Source organism: Trachemys scripta, chromosome 12 (genome assembly GCF_013100865.1).
Source record: "Trachemys scripta elegans isolate TJP31775 chromosome 12, CAS_Tse_1.0, whole genome shotgun sequence".
NCBI lineage: Eukaryota > Metazoa > Chordata > Testudines > Emydidae > Trachemys > Trachemys scripta.
Genome location: NC_048309.1, coordinates 31,936,649 through 31,958,886, shown reverse-complemented (window position 1 = coordinate 31,958,886; position 22,238 = coordinate 31,936,649). Strand labels below are relative to the sequence as shown.

The 22,238-nt window shown below is 42.3% G+C and overlaps 1 protein-coding gene across 5 annotated transcripts in view; it reads right to left on the bottom strand.

Moving 5' to 3' along the window:
* The window catches only part of CPNE1 (copine 1), an 89,327-nt gene that overhangs the window by 51,456 nt on the left and 15,633 nt on the right, over positions 1 to 22,238 (bottom strand). The window lies entirely within an intron of this gene.

Sequence of the window (22,238 nt, the reverse complement as noted above, 5' to 3'; positions counted from 1 at the left end):
CTTTTCCCATAAGAACATCATCTTCTGGGTCTAATCAAAGGAGATTACCAAATGTAATGTTAAGCAAACAGGGCCTAGTGGAGACACAGCAAGACTTCATACCGAGTCCAGCTGCTCCTGAGGAAAGTAGAGAGGAGCCTTCCCTTGAAGACTGTATTCTTTCTGAAACAACTGTCATCTTAGTAGTAAGGGGAAAGATTTTATTGCCACTGGAGGCAGCATACAAGAGGACCAACTAGAGGAAGGGTAACCCCTTCATAGGTTCAGAAAAACATCCACACTTATCTAAATTGACAAACCTTGAGGCTCAACACGTGTTTATTTGTTGCTGCCCAGACGAAATCCCCAGAGCTCTCATGCTAGTTTCCTCATCTGCTACGTTCATTTTGGCAGTGACCAAAATCCATCTACATCTCATAGCTATTCAGTGCACTGTATTAAGTAAGATGATACCAGTCGAATTCTTGAACATGTCTATCAGAAAATCACCACCATAACTTGCAACCTAATTATCAGTTCCAGCAGAAAGACCAAAGGTTGCACAGTCTATTGAGAATAGAGGGCCATATGGGTCAGAGTGGAAGCACATGGCTGGAATAGTTTGAGGAAGCTTGTACTTCTGCTGCCTGTATGTGAATAGAGGGCGAGGGCTCAAAGTCTGACAAAGGTATATTCATTCCAAACAGATGTGTAAAGTATAGTTCTGCTAGATACCCCACTTGCTCTTTTGCTACTTCATTCAGAATTCTGGAGTAGCGCACAATAAGTCCTAGAATTCTTAAGTCTTCACTTGTTTTAATAATAGGGTTCATTTTGGGGGAGCAATGTGGTTTCCTTTAGCATTTGCTTTACCTCCCTAAGCCATATGTTTTTGGGATCTACTCTCCCATTCTTCTTGGTAAAACAGTAAAGTATAAGTTAGTTACTGTATTACTTGTATCTTGAGCTTTTGTCATGATAAGCAATGGACTGATAGAATATCTCAATATAGCAATCCCTTCAGTTCTTTTTTCTCTCTTCCATAAAGCTTCCTCTCAATATCCTTAAGAGGCCAGTGAAGGAATCCTGAAGGCCTCCAGTTCCTCAAGGATCAGCATTTTATTTGTCACTATGATTTCATCTAACACATCCACCCATTTTTAAAAACGTGGTGGTTTTGCACATCTCTTCCTCTTGTCCCACACAACCCTCTTTCAGTTTTCATTGTTTCTGCTCCCCCAAAACTGCCCTTTGACAAAGGAGTCAGACAGAATACGCCCAAGACCACAGTGCTTCACCATCAGCACTAGTCAAACACTAGAATATTGCAGGATTACTTAGTTTCACTCGGATGCCCTTTAAAAAGGGCAGGTACTACAAAATAAAGGCTTTAGTCTCTATGATTCGTATCCAAAGGGAAGTCTGAACTTCCAGGCCACGGGTGAAGAGGCAGGAATGTGGTGATGCTAGGATGAGTATCAAGCCTTATGTACTTAAACTAAAAGGGGCTTTCCATTTTCTGTGTAGCCTTCATCTTTTCTTTTTAAAGTACACATTTATTTAGTAACAAACCAAGACACTTCAGTCACCTTGCAAACTCAAACCTACATTTCATTAGCATAATGTACATGGGCCATCTCAGAAATAAAGTAATCAATAAGTTACCTTTTTGTTAAGGAGGGCCACATTCCCACTGATCCTCAATCACCTGAACTCTTCAAAGTATTAGTGTGCTTCAAAAATTGCACATATATGCAAACTAAATGTAACTCTCAGACTTCTGATAAGTTATAATGCTGCTTTTAGTGCCACAAAGGTTGTACGCTACTGGAATTATTGCTGGATCACTCCCCAAAATTAAAAAAAGTTACTAACCTGTTCCATAACTGTTGTTCTTAAGAGATGTGCACCACATTTCTATTCCACTCCTGGTGTCTGTGTGTTCAGCACACAGCCATCAGAAACCTTTTCCCTCAGTTGTACCCATTGAGGGCTCAAGCTCCCCTGCTGCTGGCGCTACTGCATGCAGGTTTAAAAGGTAGAGCCGCCCCCAACCCCCCTTTCTGACCAGAACTCTGATGTAGAAGGGTAGGAGGGTGGGTCATGGAATGGACACATGCAACAAATCTCAAAGAACAGCCGTTATGGAACAGGTTAGTAACTGTTTTTCTCTTCAAGTGATTGTACATATGGATTCCGCTCTTGGTGACTCACTAGCTGTAGAACAGGAGGTGGGATCAGAGTCTATTTCAAAAAAGATTATAGAACACTTGATCCACTCTAGCATAGTCTCTGGAGTCCTGAGGCACAGCATAGTGGGAGGCAAACATGTGAACTGAGGTCCAGGTTGCCGCTCTACAAATGTCTGCAATTGGAATTTGTGCCAGAAAGGCCAAAATCAATTGTGACCTTGTTGAACGAGCTGTGACTCTGTTGGGTGGTGCAACATTAGCCAAATCATAACATGCTTATATAGAACGCAATCCAAGAAAAAATTATTTGGGTGGAGATTGATTGACTTCTTACTCTGTCAGCCACTACTATGAACAACTGGGAAGATTAAAAAAGTGTCTGGTTCTATCTAGGTAAAATGTCAAGGCTCTTCTGACCTCTCTTTGTACATGGCCTCAGGCAGAAAACAGGCAAATAAATTGCCTGGTTGATGTGAAAGAGGAAACCATCTTAGGGAAGAACTTTGGATGAAGGTGCAGGCAAACCTTGTCCTTAAAAAAGGATCATATAAGGAGGTTCTGAAATTAATGCCTGCAGCTCTCCTACTTTCTGGCCAATGGACTGACCACCAGAAATGCCACCTTCATTGACCGAAGCAGCAGCAAACAGGTCTTGACAATACAAAGTTTAGATCCCATAGGGGAACAGTCTGGCACTTGAGATTATAATTTGACTAAGCCCTTAAACAACCTTATGGACATGTCATTGGAGAAAATAGAGTGATTGTTCACTTTAGGATGGAACACTGAAATAGCAGCTAGATGTACTTTGATGGAACTACCCATCAAATCTTGGTGCTTCAGGTATAATAAGTAATCCACAAACAGAACACCTGAACGTACACCAGCTGGATCTGTCGACCAATCTAGGGAAGTGAGGGCACTCTTACCAGAGTCCAACTGATGCCAGGCAGTCCTGCAGAGTTCTGAGTTGTAGTCTGGCGTACTGAACCACATAGGTGACCCAGAACCCTCAAACAGTTTTGTGCTATTGTGACTGGGCAAGGCTTCAAATCTATGAAAATTGAATTGCCTGAAACCTGACACTGGAAGAAAGGCATTGGCTTGAAAGGAGTCCAGTACAGCCCCAATAAATTCTATCCTCTGGACTGGGGTGAGGACAGATTTTTCTGGGTTGATTATCAGTCCCAGAGCATTGAACATTGACTGGATCATGGCAACACTGCTCTGTACTTGCTGTTCAGTCTGGCCCTTGACAAGCCAGTTGTCTAGGTAAGGGTAAACCTGCACTCCTGATCTTCAGAAGAATGCAGCTATTACTGCCATGACCTTTGTAAAGACCCTGGAAGCTGCTAACAGGCCAAAAAGTAGTATAGTGAACTGGTAAGGATTTTGATTTACCAGAAATCAGAGGTACCGTATTTTCCGGCGTATAAGACGACTGGGCGTATAAGACGACCCCCAACTTTTCCAGTTAAAATATAGAGTTTGGGATATACTCGCCGTATAAGACTACCCCTCTTCCAACGCACACCAAAAAAAAATTAAAAAACCATCAGATTTGATTTCAATATGGTAATTTTAATTCAAATGCTTATGACATGCAGGTACTTAGCAGGAAAACTGTCACTTATAAACATAAGGCTGTTTGTCATCAAACATGTAAACATAAAACAGTGCAAGTGGATTAAACTTTTCCTAATTCACTCTAAAGCTGAAAGGAAGGATAAGACAATAAACCCATGGGAGCTGCCATGCTGTTTGTTTTCTAAGCCGTCAACCAAACTGGAACTGATGATGATAGGAGGAAGATAACAAACAAGAGAGAGAGAGCAAGTGCCGGGCAAGTCCCTGGCAAGTTAGCAACGCCCATCATAACTGCAAGCTACGGTATTTTTACAGGTTTTGCTGGCGTGACAGTTTCCCTTTAAAAGCCTTCAAAATCCTCCTGTTCGTCATCTGATATCATAAGTACATCAATGACATCTTGTGATACATTTGTAAGGCAGTCATCGTATGGATCGAATTCCGTATCAGATGGTGTGGTCTCAGCTTCGGCTTCCTCTTCATCTTGCCACAAGTAGTCGTCCTCCATACCATCTAATGAATTTGATATGCCACACTTCTTGAAAGACTTGATTACTGTTTCTGCATCAATATCATTCCAGGCTTTTATGACAAACTTGCACAAAACATCCAACTGTGGAGCACGCATGTTTCCTCCTTTTGTGAATGACTTTTTGCCGCTAACCATCCATTCATTCCACTGTTCTTGAATGCGATCTTTAAATGGCTTGTTTAGGCACACATCCAGTGGCTGTACCAACGATGTCAATCCTGCAGGAATAACTGCCGCATCTGTGTTTAGTCTTGCAAGCATTTGCTTGGTGCTGGGAGTTAAATGAGCCCTGAACATATCCCACACCAGTAGACTACATTTTTGAATAAGTCCACCTGGTCGCCTGCTCCATACATTATCAAGCCATAGCTTTACCCCTTCTTCATCCATCCAGCCTTTTTCATTCACATGTACAAAACAACCAACAGGGAACTTGAGTTTCGACATTGTTTTTCTTTTAAAAATAATCATTGGTCTCAGTTTGGCGCCATCAGCTGTGCATCCTAGTACCACTGTAAAACTGGACTTCTCATGTCCTGTTGTTTTAATTAAAATTGTTTTTTCACCTTTTTAATGGACAGTTTTATTTCCAACCATATCAAAATTCATTGGAGTTTCATCCATATTTCCAATACTACTTAACGCATAGCCATGTTTAGTGCGCTGTTGTATTATGTATCGATGGAAACTATTAACTTTGCTATCAAGATCTGCAGGTAATTTTGGGGCAATTTTCATCTTTTGCCTCAGTACCATATTATGCCTTCCCATGAATCTAGTACACCAGGATACAGTGGCCTTAAATCTGTTGCTGTGATCTGGGTTAGATTTGGCCCACTGAAGTGCAAACAAATGTATTTTATTTCGTGTCACTACATAACCGTTTTGGCGATGCTCATTCACCATGTCTGCTACATGTTTTTCGAGTTCTGGCCAATGTGGAGTGCCTCTTCTTAATGCACACTTACCCCTTGGCATACTCTTTAATGCTTTTTCATTTGCTTTCCAGTCCCGAACCATCTTTTCTGTTACTCCATATTGTCTTGCAGCAGCGCAGTTATTATGTTCCATGGCAAAGTTTACAACTTTAAGTTTAAAACTGGCTTCATATTTCTTTCTTCTTGCTGGTGGAGCCATGATGGGGTTTTGACTGTTGGACATTTGTATACTGTACTGTATGTACTGGTGCTATACTGTATGAACAGGTACAGATACTGGTGCTGTACTGTATGTGGTACCCAGTATACAACAACCAGCCAATCACGGCAAGCGATGTACCTTACCGGCGATTGGCTGGTTGTTGTATACAAAGCCTGCTTGGATTGGTCAGCTCTCCCTGCCTGCCCAGCCCTCCCTGTCTCCAAGACTATCAGAGCGATAGCGCAAACACGCCTCTTTCACCCGTCTGGCCCGCCCTTGTATCCTATTACCTCCTTCTCTGCCTCTCAGATCTTGCACATGCGCGCCTGCGCCGCTTCACTGCAGTCCTCAGGAGCGAGATCTGAGAGGCAGAGAAGGAGGTACGGTAATAGGATACAAGGGCGGGCCAGACGGGTGAAAGAGGCGTGTTTTTCTGGGCACAGCGCCGCTCTATCTCTTTTTTCCATACCCTGGGCGTCCCGGACGCCTGCAGCTTGCTCCGCCCTTCACTTACACCTTCCCGGTGAGGCGCCCCCTCACCTCGTCATTGGGCGGGGATGCGGCCGCGGCCGTTTTTGAGCTCCCCCCACCATATGCGGCGACCGCAGATTCTCCAGTCCGGCTCGGAAGTTTCAGCACCCGCCCTATAAGACGACACCCGGCGTATAAGACGACCCCTGACTTTTGAGAAGATTTTCCTGGGTTAAAAAGTAGTCTTATACGCCAGAAAATACAGTACTTCCTGTGAGGTTGATTGATTGCCACATGGAAGAAGGCATCTTTCAAGTTGAGGTCAGTGTACTGGTCCCCAAGATCCAGGGAAGGGATGACAGAAGCTAGCATGACCATGCAAAACTTTATCCTTTTTAAAAATCTGTTGTGTTGATGCAGGTCTAAAATTGATCCGAGATCCCCTTACCCCTTTGATTTTGGAATTGGGAAATACTGGGAATAAAACCCCTTCCCTCTGAAAACACATGGAACCTCCTCTATGGCTCCCAAGTGAAAGAGTAATTGACTTCCGGGATAAGGAGTTTCTTGTGAGAGTGGTCTGTAAAGAGGGGCATGGAGGGAGGGGTAGAAGCAAACAGGAGAGTCTATCCCACTTACACAGTACTCAGGACCCATTGGTCCAAAAGTAATCTGAGATCAAGAACTGTGGAAATGGGACAGATGGTTTGCAAAGGTCAGGGGGGTTGGGTCTGGAGATATGTTGACCTTGAGTGGTCCATCAAAACTGCCTCTTCGAAGTTCCCAGGTGTCTTGAGTGACCCAGAGCCCAAGTAGGAGGAGACCTACACCTATAACCCCTGAACCTCTTTTTTGATAGGTCCTACTGAGGAACAGTAATGGAAAATCGGGGTGTCTACTGTGGACGACAGTGCTTCCTGTCTCCTGCAGGCATGTACCAACCTAAAGACTTTAGAGTGGCTCTAGACTCCTTAAGTCCATGAAGCCTGCTGTCCATTTGGTCTGAGAATAAAGAAGGACCCTTGAATGGCAAGTCCTGGATACTGCTCGATATGTCAGGGGAGACCAGAAGACTGCAACCAGGATGATCTACACATGGCCACTGCGGAAGCCAGGGTTCAAGTTGCTGAGTCTGCTACATCCAGCCCTGTCTGCAGTGGTGTTCTCCTGACTAATCTACCCTCATTGACTAGGGAGCCGAACTCCTGTCTAGCGTTCTCTGAACTTTTCTCTGAACCTGGAAGCAGCTCTCAGAACTTTTCCATTGAGCCCCATAAATTAAAATCATACTGCCCCAGCAAAGCCTCGGGTTAGTGATACACCAAATAAATCTTTCTGCCAAATAAGTCCAGCCTTTTAGCATCCTTTGATTTAGAGTGGCAGTCTTGTGCCCTTGATGCTTGTTCTAATTAGTCATGGTCACAAGTAAAGAGCCTGGTGGTGGGTGAGTATAGAGGTATTCAAAACCTTGGAAGGGTACATAATATTTTCTTTCTGCCCTTTTTAAGGTGGGAGGCAGTGAAGATGGAGTCTGCTACCGAGCCTTTATAGGCTCTCATATTGCCTCATTAATTGGCAGAGCTACTCTGCAGGAACCCACCATTGATAAAATGTCAACTTGATGATGTGAAGGCTCTCTGACCTCTTTGAACTGTAAACCTAATTCTGCAGCCACTCTCTTGAGCAATTCCTGATAAAACTTTAAAATCATCATCAGGAGAAGTGTACTAGATGAAATGGCTTCATCTGGTGAGGGCAAAGAGGAAGCCAAGACTGGAGGGGGTATAACCTTCTCTACTGCCTGTGGCTCTGGCACCTCCGCCTGATACTGTACCAGGCCCAGTACCACACTCTGGGGTTTGAGCCATTCAGTACGTAGACTCGCTCTTCTAGACAAGGGCACTGATACACACGGTGTGGGAGAAGATCTGGAAGTGGGGGAAACCCCTCAGGGTTACAAAAGGGCCACTGATACAGAGCAGAGCCCCACTATCCTGGTCACATTCCCATGGGAGTTCCCACTGAAGCATCACAGTGGTCAGCAGGAAGAGAGGATCTAAGCAGAGACCAGGAGGTGCTGCTTTGTGTTTGAGATACATCCGACCCCACCTCCAATCCAACTAGGAGGATATCCATTCTTCTGACTATGGTGGAGCTGATCCCATTGGTGCCGGGGATGAGTGCTGGGAGCCAGGTGATGCGCAGAGTAACGCCATTGTGGCAGGCTTCCCCTGGGAAGCAGGCAACAGCAGTGCTGGAGATTGAATCTCTGGCAGTGGTGTGGGGGGACTGGACTCTTGTAAGGATGGCGACACCGTGCACTGATAGGCAAAGCAGGTTTCTTGCGGCTGCAAATGCCTCCGGGGTAGTCACACCAAGATAGTCTCTTGTGGTGCAGAAGACGTTGACCCTGCCACTTCTGGCACCAGGCTCAGAGTCCCCTACAGCACCAGGGCCAACTTACGCACAGATTTAGAGGAGGGGTGCTCAGGTTTCTAGTGCACTCCACTTGATGGCTTCTTGACCCTCTTCCCAAATTTAGAACTGGAGGAGACCTTCTCTGGAAGGTTTGTATTTTTTCCTGGGTACAGGCAAGAGAGAATGGTGCTGGGCTTCTGTTAACTCCCGAGGGAGCACACTGAAGCTGCAGCACTCAGCACCAAGTTAGATCGGGAGAGCCTCAAAACAGCGCCGACAGTGGCCTGAGCACTGCCTTCATCAGCCTAGCCTTCTTTGTCCTAGGCTTGAATTCCCTGCAAATCGGGCACTGGTCCTTCACATGTATCTTTCCCAAGCACTTCAAGCAGCTATTATTTGGGTTACTAACTGGCATAGGCCAGGAGCAAGAAGCCTACAGCTTGAAACTCAGGGATTAAGGCATAACTCAGTACTGTATCTAGAAAAAACTCCAAATGGGGAAATGTCCAAAAAAACTTTTTTTTAAATTAACAGAACTAAAACTTACTATCCTAACAAGACTAAGAACTAGACTAACTATACACACACACACACTATGTTCACACAAAGGCTGAGACACAAACTGTTCTTGTATAGAAAAGAGTTCCAACAACTGTCACGGTAAGAAGGAAGTGAGGGGGACTAGGGACAGCTCTGCGCTCAGGCCTGCATACAGTGGCATGTGGAAGCAGGGAGAGCTCGAGCTGCCCAACAGGTACCTCTGAGGGAAAATGTTTCCGACAGCTATATGCTGGGTGCGCAGACACCAAGAGTGGAATACACATGTGCAACCACTCAAAGAACATATTAATTTATCTGTGAACATTTCCCCCTGATGCCATCCTCCCTTGGAAGGAAGATATCCGATTCCAAGAGTGGGGCTACTGTGCACAAGAAGCTTAGTCTCAGTTCATAGATCCAAGCCAACTCAAGCATGCCAAACGATTGTCACAACCAGTAACTTGGAAACATTCCAATTGAGATGATTTGGCAATCAAGTTTTATAAAAAATAAACCCTCAAAATGTTTTTGGAAAAGTACAGAGAAGCAACCCTTGAACATGCATTGCTTACGCACTGCTTTGAAGAGTTGTCTAATGCATTTTGAGTCTCATACAGCATTCCAGAAGATTCTGGATTCTTCAACACTGTTTGTGTAGAAGTTTCTATGCAAAACAAATTGATCTCCTTGATATAAAAGGGACACTTCATTTATACCCCTGCAACTCTGATACTGAAACTTAAATTCAATCAATTTTATGGGTGAAGTTAATTTGTATAATATATGCAGGGCCCCACACTATTTCACAATTCTGCAACTGCTCCTTGCTACCAAATCCTAGCTTTCATTTTTTTAAAAAATATTCTTCTAGCCCTTATAGTTATGAAAAGAACTTGATGTTTTAAAGTGTAAACCAATGAAGTGGTGCCTTCCTGTGTCTGCAGAGAGCCTGGAGCTCTGAGAGATCTGAACTGTCCCACGCATCTCAGTCAGTAAAAACATTAGCAAGCCTTCAATTGTTCCTTCTTCCTTTCTTTTAGTCCAGCATTTCCCAAGTTCATGAAAGAAGAGTCCCACTTCAGAAAAAGGAAACTAATAGCTATCTCTGACCCTTCTCCAATGCCACCATATGTTGTTAAAGGCCTACTCAATTTATACATCTGCAACACCCACACTAGTCCTTTAGACACCCCCAGTAATTACACCCCAAATGTTTGAGAATGGCTGATGTAACCCTTCAATATAGGATAATTATTTTACTGCTCATTTAAGAAGTAACATGTTGACATTTAAAGTTGCATCATTCGCATCCGAGTTAACATCCATTGAAATGAATGGAGCAGTTTGCAACTCAGATATTGGTTCAGGTTCTCTTCTGACTCAGGCGGACTTCATTGGCTCAGTTACACTTCTTTCATGTTTTGAAAGTACTTTTCACAATCATACCAGCTATAAATTACTTGTTAACAGGCAGCTAAAGTCTTCAAAATTTGGTTATTCTAAAACACGGCTGTCCCAATTTTCAGGATTCGGTTTTATTCTCTCAATTAAATTAAAGATGTTCCTGTTATGACTGTCTAAAGACTGGTTTTGGACCATTTTTGTCAGAGTTTCACCTTTTTATTTTTTAGTGTGTCTGACCACTTCATTTTATATGTTTTGTCTTTGTCTTGCTTTTATATAAATTAAAATGACTCTGCCATCAGTCAAAACAAAACTGCAAAATTTCAAATTCAAGTAAAGATTCTAATACCTAAATAATATGGATAACGACCAGCTGGTTTGAAATCCACATCTGATCAGGCAGATTAGCACTAGTCTAGTCCTCCACTAGCACGGTCTGCTATTGAGCACTCACTGGGTATCTCTACACTGCAATTAGACACTCATGGTTGGCTCGTGCCAGCTGACTGGCTCATGGATCTCAGGCTAAGCGGTTGTTTAATTGTGATGTAGAGCAGTGGTTCTCAAACTTTTGTACTGGTGACCCCTTTCACATAGCAAGCCTGTGTGCCACCCCCCATTATAAATTAAAACCACTTTTTTACATATTTAACACTATTATAAATGCTGAAGGCAAAGCGGGGTTTGGAGTGGAGGCTGACAGCTCTCGACCCCCCCATGTAATAACCTCGTGACCCACTGAGGGGTCCCAACCCCCAGTTTGAGAACCCCTGTTGTAGAGGTTCAGGCTTGGGCTGCAGCCCAAGCTCTGGAACCCTCATACTTGCAGACTCCTAGAATAAAGGCCCCAGCCTGAATGTCTACACCACAGTTAAACAGCCCCTTAGCCCAAGCCCCACAAGCCAGAGTATTCTGGCACAAGTCACTTGCAGGTGTCTAATAGCAGTGTAGACATACAGTCGCAGTGGGTATCCGTAAACTGTTTTGTTCCTGGTCATTACCCAATCCTTCAAGCCAACAGAGAATAGCTTTTTAGGGATGAGCAATATCTGCACTTGGGCCATTCATTGGTATCTATAGCAAGCCCTAGCTTATGATTTGCTGCACATAGCAGACTTACTTTGACTAAGCTCATTGTGGAAAACCTTCATTTTATTAGCGCAGCCCTGCACAACAGTATTTTCTCCTACAGTAATAGATCCTGATGATCAGAGTGGCCTGATGATTAAAAGCTTATATGTGCATGCAGTTAAATTTTGATAGTCCAGTAGATTCACAGAATCAGGGTTGAAAGGGACCTCAGCAGGTCATCTAGTCCAACCCCCTGCTCAGAGCAAGACCAATTCCCAGACAGTCCTCTTGGTGGACAGAAAAAAGTTGCCATTATCTGACAGTTGCCAATAAGCTAAAGGCAGGTTTGCCAGACTGCAGCCAGGGATGGAAATGCTAGGATGTGCCCATACTGGGCCCCAAGGTACACTGTGGGCAGTGGCAGGGAGGGGGCCACTACCCAGATGTTGGGGCTTTCCACGGGGGGGGGGGGGGGGGGGGGGGGACTGAGGGAATACAGAGCTGTACCATACCTCTCCCTGTGCTCTCTGGGTTGCATCCTACTCTGACACCATGACACCAGGGACCCAGGCTCTGCATGTCCCAGCAGCCCTGTTCCCCATAGAAAGCCACAGCCACAGGCAGGTTTGCAGGACTAGACAGAAAAGGCAGTGATGGGATGTGCTGAGCCCTGGCTCTCAGCCTGGAGAGTGCAGGGAAAGGTACCATGCACTCTCCAGCACTTCCCTGTCTGCAGCCCCGCAAACCAGGCTGCAGCTGACGCTCAGCCCAACCCCCCAAATCTACCTGCAGCCCAGGCTTTCCATAAAACAAGTTAGTAGCCAGCATGCCTGTTGCTCATATCCAGAACAATTAACATTATAGTCACTTGGACAGTATCTGTTCCATGCAAAATGTTTTTATTAACCAAAAGTTATCTGGGTTATCAAGCAGAATCCCCTGTACTTTGAATACCTGTAGTTTGCATGTTGCCATAATGGACCCTTTCTTTTTAGTAACTAGGAGAGAGTAAAAGCATTGAAACCACATGAATTGTAATTGGTGTAACCTGGGGAATCTGGCATCCATGTGATCAAGGGCAGCTTTAAGCCTATACATTTAATTTTTCTGCAGCTAAGTGAACAAAGACCCAGAGAAGGTTAGCCCTTATTATTTTTATTACAGTAGCACCACTGTTCTAGGCATGTAGTAAGGGACAGTCGCTTCCCCAAAGAGTTTCAATCTAAATAGACAAAACAAACAAAGGGGGAGGAAAAGGAAGTAGTAGCCTAATTTTCTCATCTGTGAAATGGGGATATGTCTACACTAGCACTTCTGTTGGTAAAACTTTTGTTGGTCAGGAGTGTGGGGGGGAAAAAAAAAAACCAACTGACCGACAGGAGTTTCACCGACAAAAGCGCCAGTGTGGACAGCACGATGTCAGCAGGAGACGTTCACCCGCCGATATAGCTACCGCCGCTCGTTGGTGGTGGTTTAATTATGACAGCTTGAGCAAACATGGAATGAGGCCACTCTTCAAATTTCTTTTTCTCTAGTCAACTCTGCAGTCTGCCTTTCACCCAATTCATTCTTCTGAAATCACAGTCGCTAAAGTTACTTCTGACCTCCACCTGGTCAAGTCTAACAGCTCTTCTCTGTCCGCATTCTTCTGGAATCATTTACTGCCTTTAACAAAGGCTACTGACTCTTCCTCTACACATCTCCATGCTCTTCTGAGAAAATGCATCTTGGCACTCATATTTCTGACTACTCTCGCTTTTCTTTCCAAAGGCTGTATTCTCCTTTTCTATACTCTCATAACAGGAAAGGAGAATAGTGTGTTCTGTCTTCTTCTCCTTCTATAGTCTAGGTGATTTCATCTACTGCCATGAGTTCAACTATTACCTTGATGCTAACTACAAATACACTGTTCCATCACAGCTGCTCACCTTCTGGGCAGTCCTGCACCTATAGGTGCATCTCCAATACCTTCTCCTGGAAAGCATCACTGCCACTTTAAGCTCAATGTTGGAATCAGATATTCTTTCGTCTCCCCATTCTCTATTAATATCAACCTTACAGTCACCCAGGTTCAAAATCTTGATTTTTCTCCAATCACATTCATACCAATGACAAATCCCATTGGTGGTGGTTCTACATTTCCAGTGTTCTTCCTTTGTCTTTTTGGCCATAATAATCCTCCTCTGGTAATTTCCTGCCTTACCACTGCAACTTCCTCTCTTCCCAAATGCAGCTCTTCCTTTATTTGCACACAAATCTTTCCTATTCCCATCCCCACTTTTCTAAAATATCTGGTTTGGCTTCCCCTCCTTCCATATGGAACTGAATCTTCACTTCATTTACAAAGCACTTCAAGAACTCTACTCCTATTATTCCCCCCCACCACCATATTCTCTCTGCCCACAATTCTCAAAGTCATGTTTTTCATGCCATCCTTTGTGCCTGGAACAGCCTCAAATAAATGTGTGCCAAACACAGCCCATCTCTTTAATAAACCCTTAAAGAAAAAAGCCATCCTTTTAATGAAGCATTCCAGTTGATCATACATCATTCTGTGTTTGTTCTGCATTGACCATATTCATAGCTTTATACTGTATGTGCTTCAGGGCAGGAACTTATGGGACCGTACATCTGTTTCATAGTGGGGTATGCTGTATAAACAGCATGAATGCCATTTTAGTGACTTCTTACACAAGTCTTTCATAGGAGGTCCATCAGCAGCACCCAGTCTGCAAAAGATTTGTAGTGATGCCAATTAAGATGATCAACTGCAGGATTAATCTTAGCAATAACATCAGTGATAGAACGCTATTAAGCCCTAACTGTGATGTGATATTCTGGCCACATGCTTCTTTTGTCCTGCACTGTACTAAAAATGATTGAGACAGGTGACTTTAGAGGTCCAGAATCAATTCCTTTAGAATATTTTGAGATATTTTGGACTTCTCTGATGACTGCCCAGTCGTGGAATTAGAGAGGTTGTCTCACTAATAGCCATCTACATACTCCAACCCCTTGCAGGTTGATCATATTTTCAAAGTGAAAAGCTGACACTATGGAGGGGAAAAGGGTCACGGGGAAGAATTTTGATGGAGAACAAACGGTTATTGGGAAGTTGTTTCTTCCTTTTCCCCCATTCACAATGAAAAAAAGGGAATAGTAAAGGGCAAGATGGGAGAACACAGTATTTACCCTTGTGTCCCCCCCTTTGCTGTTCTCTTCTAGTCCCAATCTCTCCCTGACCAGTCTACCTCTCCTCCCCACATACACCAGTAAACCTACCATCTCATTCACCACACACACACACACCCCAAATTTGCCACCACAACCCACTCCCCTGCCATCTCAGAATCAGGCTAGCCCAAAGGCTTGTGCTCCCTGCTCTAACTACTCCCTCTACTTACAGCCCACATGCTGCAAGGACTCCAGGGGGTGCATATGGCTGCAGACAGCCCCAATACTCCACAGCGTATTGTCACAGAAAACCTGTATTTTCAAATGAATTCCTTCCACTTCAACTGGAGGTGTTTTGCAGGGATAGGAGTCCCCCAGTAGTGGCAGGTACTGCACCCTGCAGTACAGCCACCATAGTACTTAGTTATGACATTATTGATGGGTCTTAGCTCCATTTGGCCCTAACAAATAGTACGTGTGTCTGCATCTACTTAGAGTAATATTAGCTAGTCTCAGAATAAGGTGAAATATCCCAATATAAAATGTTTAATTCATTAGACTAACTCCAAGACGGTGAACATACTTCTTTTCATTTGGTGTTCACTGAGGAAGAAAAATCAAGCTAAGTTTGGGTGAGTAAAGTTTAATATTTATAAAGGTACAAAAGATATATTTGTTGCGCAGTAGAAAATCTTTGGCTTATTATTGGTATTATAGTAGCAACTAACAAGGATCAGAGAGACCCATTGGACTAAACATTAATGAAAATTATAGGAACAGGGAAGGAGATGCCACACCACGGCATAAAGCCAGGCCAAAACACTGGGCAGGTACTGTATTTTAACAGCAATTACTGCTTATGCCCATGCCTTTTCTCCACCAGTATGCCCCTCATATCTATTTTTCCATTATACAGGAGCATCAAGATTTGGAATAGATTTTTTTATTGTTTGAAATATCCGGTCCTCGTTTCGCTTTCATGAACCGAACAGGAGGGAGACAAAGTCGTACTCTCCCAAGTTACACCCCTTCAGGACACTTAAACTGAGATTCCACTCAGTGGTCTGTGCAGGACTTCCTGAAACAATCACCCTACTCCTTTCATGCACTCTGACCACCAGGGAAAGAATTACTGTTGAAACTTAAGTTATCCTTACTTTCAAAGTTAATCACCCCACTGAGATGAATGGGGCAGTTCACATCTTTTGGAGCTCTCTCACATTGCCTGCAAATCAGTATGTTACTGACTTTGTATAAACAAAGGTTAAATAAATTTAAGTCAGTTTCTGCATCAGTTTAATTCAATTGAGTTAATTTGCGCTTTTCTAGTAATGACATAATTCTACTCTCGATTCAGTTTGAAGTGGTCTTTGCAGCCATAAGGACTACAGACTTAAATTATTCTAAAATGAAAATTCTGGCCTTAGAGCAAAAAAATGACAGCTAATAAAAACTAGCCTCTTTGTTAGGGGAACGAAGAGTGATGTCACAAAGTGTCTCTCCCTCCTTAAGAATGAGCATGCCCACCTGCCTCAGTTGTGAGTAAAGAGAATTGCTCCTCAGTTTAAACATTTGTGTGACATTCAAATCTGCCAGAGATCGTGCCAATGTTCTCCAGCAAAGAGAGGAGAATTAGGACCAAATTTCAGGTATTAAACTTAAAAAAAAAAAAAAAAAGGACATTTCTACGAACTCCAGAAGGTACACTTTTAGGTATATGCTTTAAAGTCTTTTTATTTAAATATAATACTAGTCAATGTGGCCAGTTTACCAAAACAGGGGTAGGCAACCTATGACACGCGTGCCAAATGCAGCATGTGAGCTGATTTTCAGTGGCACTCACACTGCCCGGGTCCTGGCCACCGGTCCAGGGGGTTCTGCATTTTAATTTAATTTTAAATGAAGCTTCTTAAACATTTTAAAAACCTTATTTACGTTAGATACAACAATAGTTTAATTATATATTATAGACTTATAGAAAGAGACCTTCTAAAAACGTTAAAATGTATTACTGGCACGCGAAACCTTAAATTAGAGTGAATAAATGAAGACTCGGCACACCACTTCTGAAAGGTTGCCAACCCCTGACCTAAAATATTTTTTATACCCAAACTGTGTTTGACCTGGGACAAAATAGAATGGGGGGGAAATGATACTGACTATTCTTTATAAAATATATATCAAATTGTGTTAATCTTTAAGAACAAACAACATCTAGGGCAGGATTTTCAAAAGTGCTCAGCATTGACTTAACTGCTCCCCCTGAAGTAAATATATTTTATCCTTTACTTAATGGAAGCAGATTTAGGCCCATGATGAACTCTCATGAAAAATAGACCATGTGGGATTTTCAGAGCTTACTCTTTTACATTTTGGATTACTATGTTAAATAGCACCCATATTAACTAGCCTTTCACTTTTGTTTTGCTTTCTAGTTCTCATTAACTTGCTCAATGCTGCAATATTTAGATTATATAAACTGCAGGGCTATGTTTACATTTAAAGAAAATTCCATTGTTTTTACAAAAATATATTAATATCTCTACTAAACTTGTTAAAGCTCATATGAAGAAAGCCTAAATTTTGGACTAAACTTGACCAGTGTCCCTTTAACCAATGCCATCAACTTGAAGACAAAAGCATTCAATACCCTAATCTGCCACTGACTTGAGAAAGTGTCAATAGTTCAGGTCACGCCCTCCTCCACCTGGGTTTATTTTTGAAGCAGACTCATAATACAGTAATTCCTCACTTAAAGTCGCCCTGGTTAAAGTTGTTTCGTTATTAAGTCGCTGTTCTATTAGAGAAGATGCTAGTTTAAAGTTGCGCCCTCCACCACCCCACTCCCAGCGCTTGCCAGCAAGCCCCACAGATCAGTGCCTCCCCCTCTCTCTCCGTGCCTCCTGCAATCAGCTGTTTCGTGGCGTGCAGGGAGGCTGGGAGGGAGGAGCAAGGACGTGGTATGCTCAGGGGCAGAACTGAGCAGGAAGAGGTGGGGGCAGAGCCTTGGGGGAAGGGGTGGGGTGAGGCCGGGGCCTGGGGCAGAGCCGGGGGTCAAGCACCCCCCCGGCAGTTTGAAGTCGGCACCTGTGGCCCCAGAAGCCTATGGATGTCTCCAGCTGTGCAGGGATCTAGAGGCCCCGTGCCTCTGCGTTGTGTGTCCCGAGTGTACCATGCAACCTGGCAGATTGGTTCCGTTAGGAGACAACTGGTCTCTCTACCCCGGGGGAGGGGAGGGGGGGAAGTGTTCAATAACACACTGGAGCAGGCATTTGTGTGATCTGCTACTCAGAGGCTAGCAGACATCCCCATCGGGTCCTGGGGAAGGATGCAGCACAGTGTCATTTCCTATGTGCTGCAGCTTGCCTGCTCTGCCTGGCTCTCATGTTGAGCCCAAACCTGCAGAACTTGCATGGGGAGGACTCTGCAGGCCTAGGAATGGGGGTGTTGTTGGCCCACACCCTCACCAGAGCTCTGGGGCCAGAGGATAGTCACTTACCTAGTCACAGCTGTGAGTCAAACCGCATGTGTCTTTTGTCTGGCGAAACTTTTTTCTCTGGAACCTAACCCCTCCCTCCCCCCATCTTACATTAATTCTTATGGGGAAATTGGATTCGCTTAACATCGTTTCGCTTAAAGTCGCATTTTTCAGGAACATCACTACGAAGTTAAGTGAGGAGTTACTGTACTTACCCAACCTCAGTAAAACATTAAGAGCCTCAAATGAAAAGCTCTAAGTAAATGTAATGTGTTATGAGCAAGGCTCTGCTTATTCCATGGCAGACTGAACCTAAGTTCTGCTGGAATGGTAGTCTGAAAATTCTAGGCCAGTTTTATTTGTATTTTAAAATGGAGATTTTATTGAATTAGTTATGAAAATAAACTCAATAGCAGCTTTTAAAAAACATCAATGCTGTCCCATCACGACATTCAGCTTTCATTGTGCAGCGGCAGATTTTTTTTAATTGCCAGTGCATATCACTGTAGCAACTGTCAGAAGGGGGCACAGTTGTGGCTTTTGCCTACCTCAAATGTATAGAATGGAACACACTGGTATCATGATACAATACCTGAGGTTTCTGCCAAAATAATCAGTGAAATAATGAAGACAGTGTAGGTATTTCAGTTAAACCTCCCACTGAAATGAATATGGGCACTGCACAACCTTCATATGTATTGTTTCAAAGCAGGGAACATTGATTCAACTATCCACAAGAGCTAGAAACATTTCTGAAATAAAAGCTTAGATTCTGGAGCAAATTTCAGCAACTATGGAACAGTCCTGATTAAAAGTTAAAAGATCAAGTAGCAGATATTATAGCAATGAGAGCCTTGTAAGTACCTGAAAACTAGACAAAAAACTATGAATTCTTGATTAGGGGGAGGGGGGAGAGAGTAACAGTTCAAAATTTCACTCAATTAGCCAAAGAAGTTTGGTTAGTCTGGTTTTTGTTTTAACTAGTATAGACTTAGATTGTACTTTCAGTTTCCACCCAAATCTGCCTTCAATTTTGGTTGAATATTGGGTTTCTACTGATGTGGAAAACAGCTGTATCATGAAGTTTTCAAGTCACCATTTATATATATTCTATAGTGATAGGTCCAAAAGGCAAAGTGTGAAAAGCAAGAGTACTTTGGTAGAAGAAGATTCCTGCATTATATGACAGATCCTACACACCTCCCATTGTAGAGACTACAAAGAAATTGTACTTTTCATCCATTGTCTTCATTGCACAGTTCTGTGCTGCACAGCCTTGGAGTCAGCCAGGAGAACACTCATTAAATCCTATTCCCAGAGCTGTAGTAACTCTGTAGTGAACTAATATACAAATGATAAAGTGAGCGAAGGCCACAGTAGTTTATAGGTAATAAGAAATGAGGAAAATAAGTTTCCAAAGGGGGAAACATAAAACCATCTTTTCACTTTCAAGTGGGTATTCAACTGGAGGGTTATAAAAATTGAGTTGGTGCAAGTCAATCTTCTTTACCAGGCTCCAAAGCTTATTTTAGTACATTTGGGAAACATCTGGGAACTACATTTGCACTTAAGGACCATTTCATGTACAACATGAGGACATGCCACAATTTGAAAGCGGAGAAAACAAGCAAATTTAAGTTCAGATCTATGATGCTGTAAGGTCCCTAGAAGCAGCTACCTTGTTTCATTCCCCTCCCTCCTGCAAAAGGAAAAAAAAAAAAAACCTTACACAACATTGTCCCACTGGGACTGTGCCCATTAAAAAAAAAATGGAGGGTTACCACATACAGGAATCTGCACAGACAACTTATTTGCAAATGTAGAAAATAAAGGGTGTAAACCATCCATTTTGACGCACATGAACCATATGTTAAGATGCACTGGAGCAGTGAGAGAGAGAAGTGCATTAAAACAAAGGAGAGGCAAGCTTATAAAACTATCATTACCAGACAATTCAACATTCAGACTCAAAATGATGTAAGACCTGAGCCAAGAGCATCCAGACGCCGCGGGTGGGAAGTATTCCCCAGAACATGGAAATTTCAGGCCCTTTTCCATTTGGGAAAAAAATAAACCCTTGAGACCTACTGAGTCAGGAAAATCATTTCTATGGAAAGGAGCTACAGCACACTCACAAGAGCAGACACCAGGAACAGTGCAGGAGAAGAGCTACAAAACTCAATTATGGAGAGAATACTAGCAACTGATAAAGATTTTTCATTTTGATGGAAAATCTTTAAAGGAAAATAACTTGAAAACTATTTTACAATATTCTGCCTACCTAAAATGGAAAAGTCTTATAACTAGAAATAATTAGAAAAAAGTTTTCAAGTTTCACTTTGTGCATGACACCAGCGTACAATCACTTTCCCTGTTTTGCTGATGGCTAGTTGTACTTCCTTTTCATGCACTAGTATGACATCACGCACTGCTCTGTGCATGAGGTCCCCATCACTACTCTTCAAGGCCCTGCAAGAGTGTTTTCCAGTAGCAGCTAAACAAACTGAAGAGGCAGCAGGCAGGAGCCTGCAAGAGGGTGGGGGAGAAAGAGGGCCTTGTTCTCAGATTTACACACTTTCCCTTTCTGAAAGCTCTGCCCCAACAAACAAGCAGGAGAGCAGAAAACCCGTTTTAAAATCATGTACATATTATCTAAAGGGTAAGTAAATACTTTAGAAAAGTCAATTTAAAAAAAATCCTCAGTTTGACAGCATCTTTTGAGTTTAAATATAAATGTTTCCTAGATGTTAGCCCAGCTACTGAATCTCACTAAAAATAATTAACTAGAATCAAGCAATCTTACTGCAGAGGACATATAGACTGCAGACTTCCACCTACACTAAATTCCAGATTTGTATAAAAAAGTGAAGTCCTTTGATTCTGGGATCTGACGTGCTACAATCATTTACTTTAAGAAATCAGAGAGGAAACTCCAACACAGAACTTAAAACCAAATGAATCAGAATTGATATGGAATTAATAAAAGTGTTTATTATGGTAACTGAGATGAGCTCATCCTTTGTTAAGAACTCCATTCCCTATTCTACAAAAAAAATCCTACAGAAATATACATAACAGCTATTGACAAGATTTATTTTTTTCACATGTTCTTAGAACACATGTGAGTTCTAAACTGCAGCCAAAATCAAGCAAAACTCTTGGTCTATTTGTAGAATTCTCTAAAGAGCTCAGTGTAATCTGGCATAAACTCTTGTTGGTTTATCCACATCCCTCCCTGCTCCAAAAAACCTCTGAGGATGGACATTTGTGTGTGTAAACTTATTATGAAAAGGATACTCTTGCTCTTATTTTACTGTAAAGGACATAACCTTCAATTTTCTAAACCAACAGAACCCCAATCACTAATATTTAGATTTTTAAAATGACAGTATTCCTTTATTAATAAAGTCTTAGTTTTCCCAAAATATGATTTGTTGTGCAAGGAAACATTCTTTCTTGGAGTATTAAAAGTAGCAGCTTTATTTTTTAACATGTTTATTAAATAAGACTACTTTAAAAACAGAAAAAATACTTAGATTTAATATCATGGTGGCACCTGATAGTAACAATTCTTCCCTGTCAATTATAAGCCTCTTTTTAAATAAGGTGTTAATAAAAATATTATACACACTGTTGAACTTGTTTACTAATAAGCCCAAGATTCATATTTTCTCATTAACTGCCATATTTTTACACATGTAAAATTATCACTCAGAAAAATTTATCAAGTTGAAGGGACACAGATATTTAGACTCTTCGGACTAATAACTTCTGTTTTTACAGTTTCAAATTAGCCAAAGTAACTGACAAGCAGCACCTACTTTTAATAACCACCATCTGCTAGCCTGCCACCACCATCTATTAACGTCTTACTGTTGCTACTACCTGACACCTGTAAGCTCGGAATTTTTTCTGTATGAAGTTTAAGTTATGGATAAATGGTATCCTAAATTTTCATTACTTTGATTTTAACAGTTTAGGACAGTTTGTCTAACATGAAAAAGTTGCTATGGCAACTTGGCGTATGACTGATGTTTTCAACTAATTCTAGCACAATGCATACTTTACACTAGCTTTAAGAAATTAATATATTTAACTATTGTAAAAGTGCACAATTACAGTGTTTATACAAAATATACCTCAAAACTCTCTAGACAAATAGGATTTCTTAATATTTATGGAGAAATCCACAGAAATACTTACAAGTATATATTTTACAGAGATATATTTACTAACCCATTACACTAAAGGA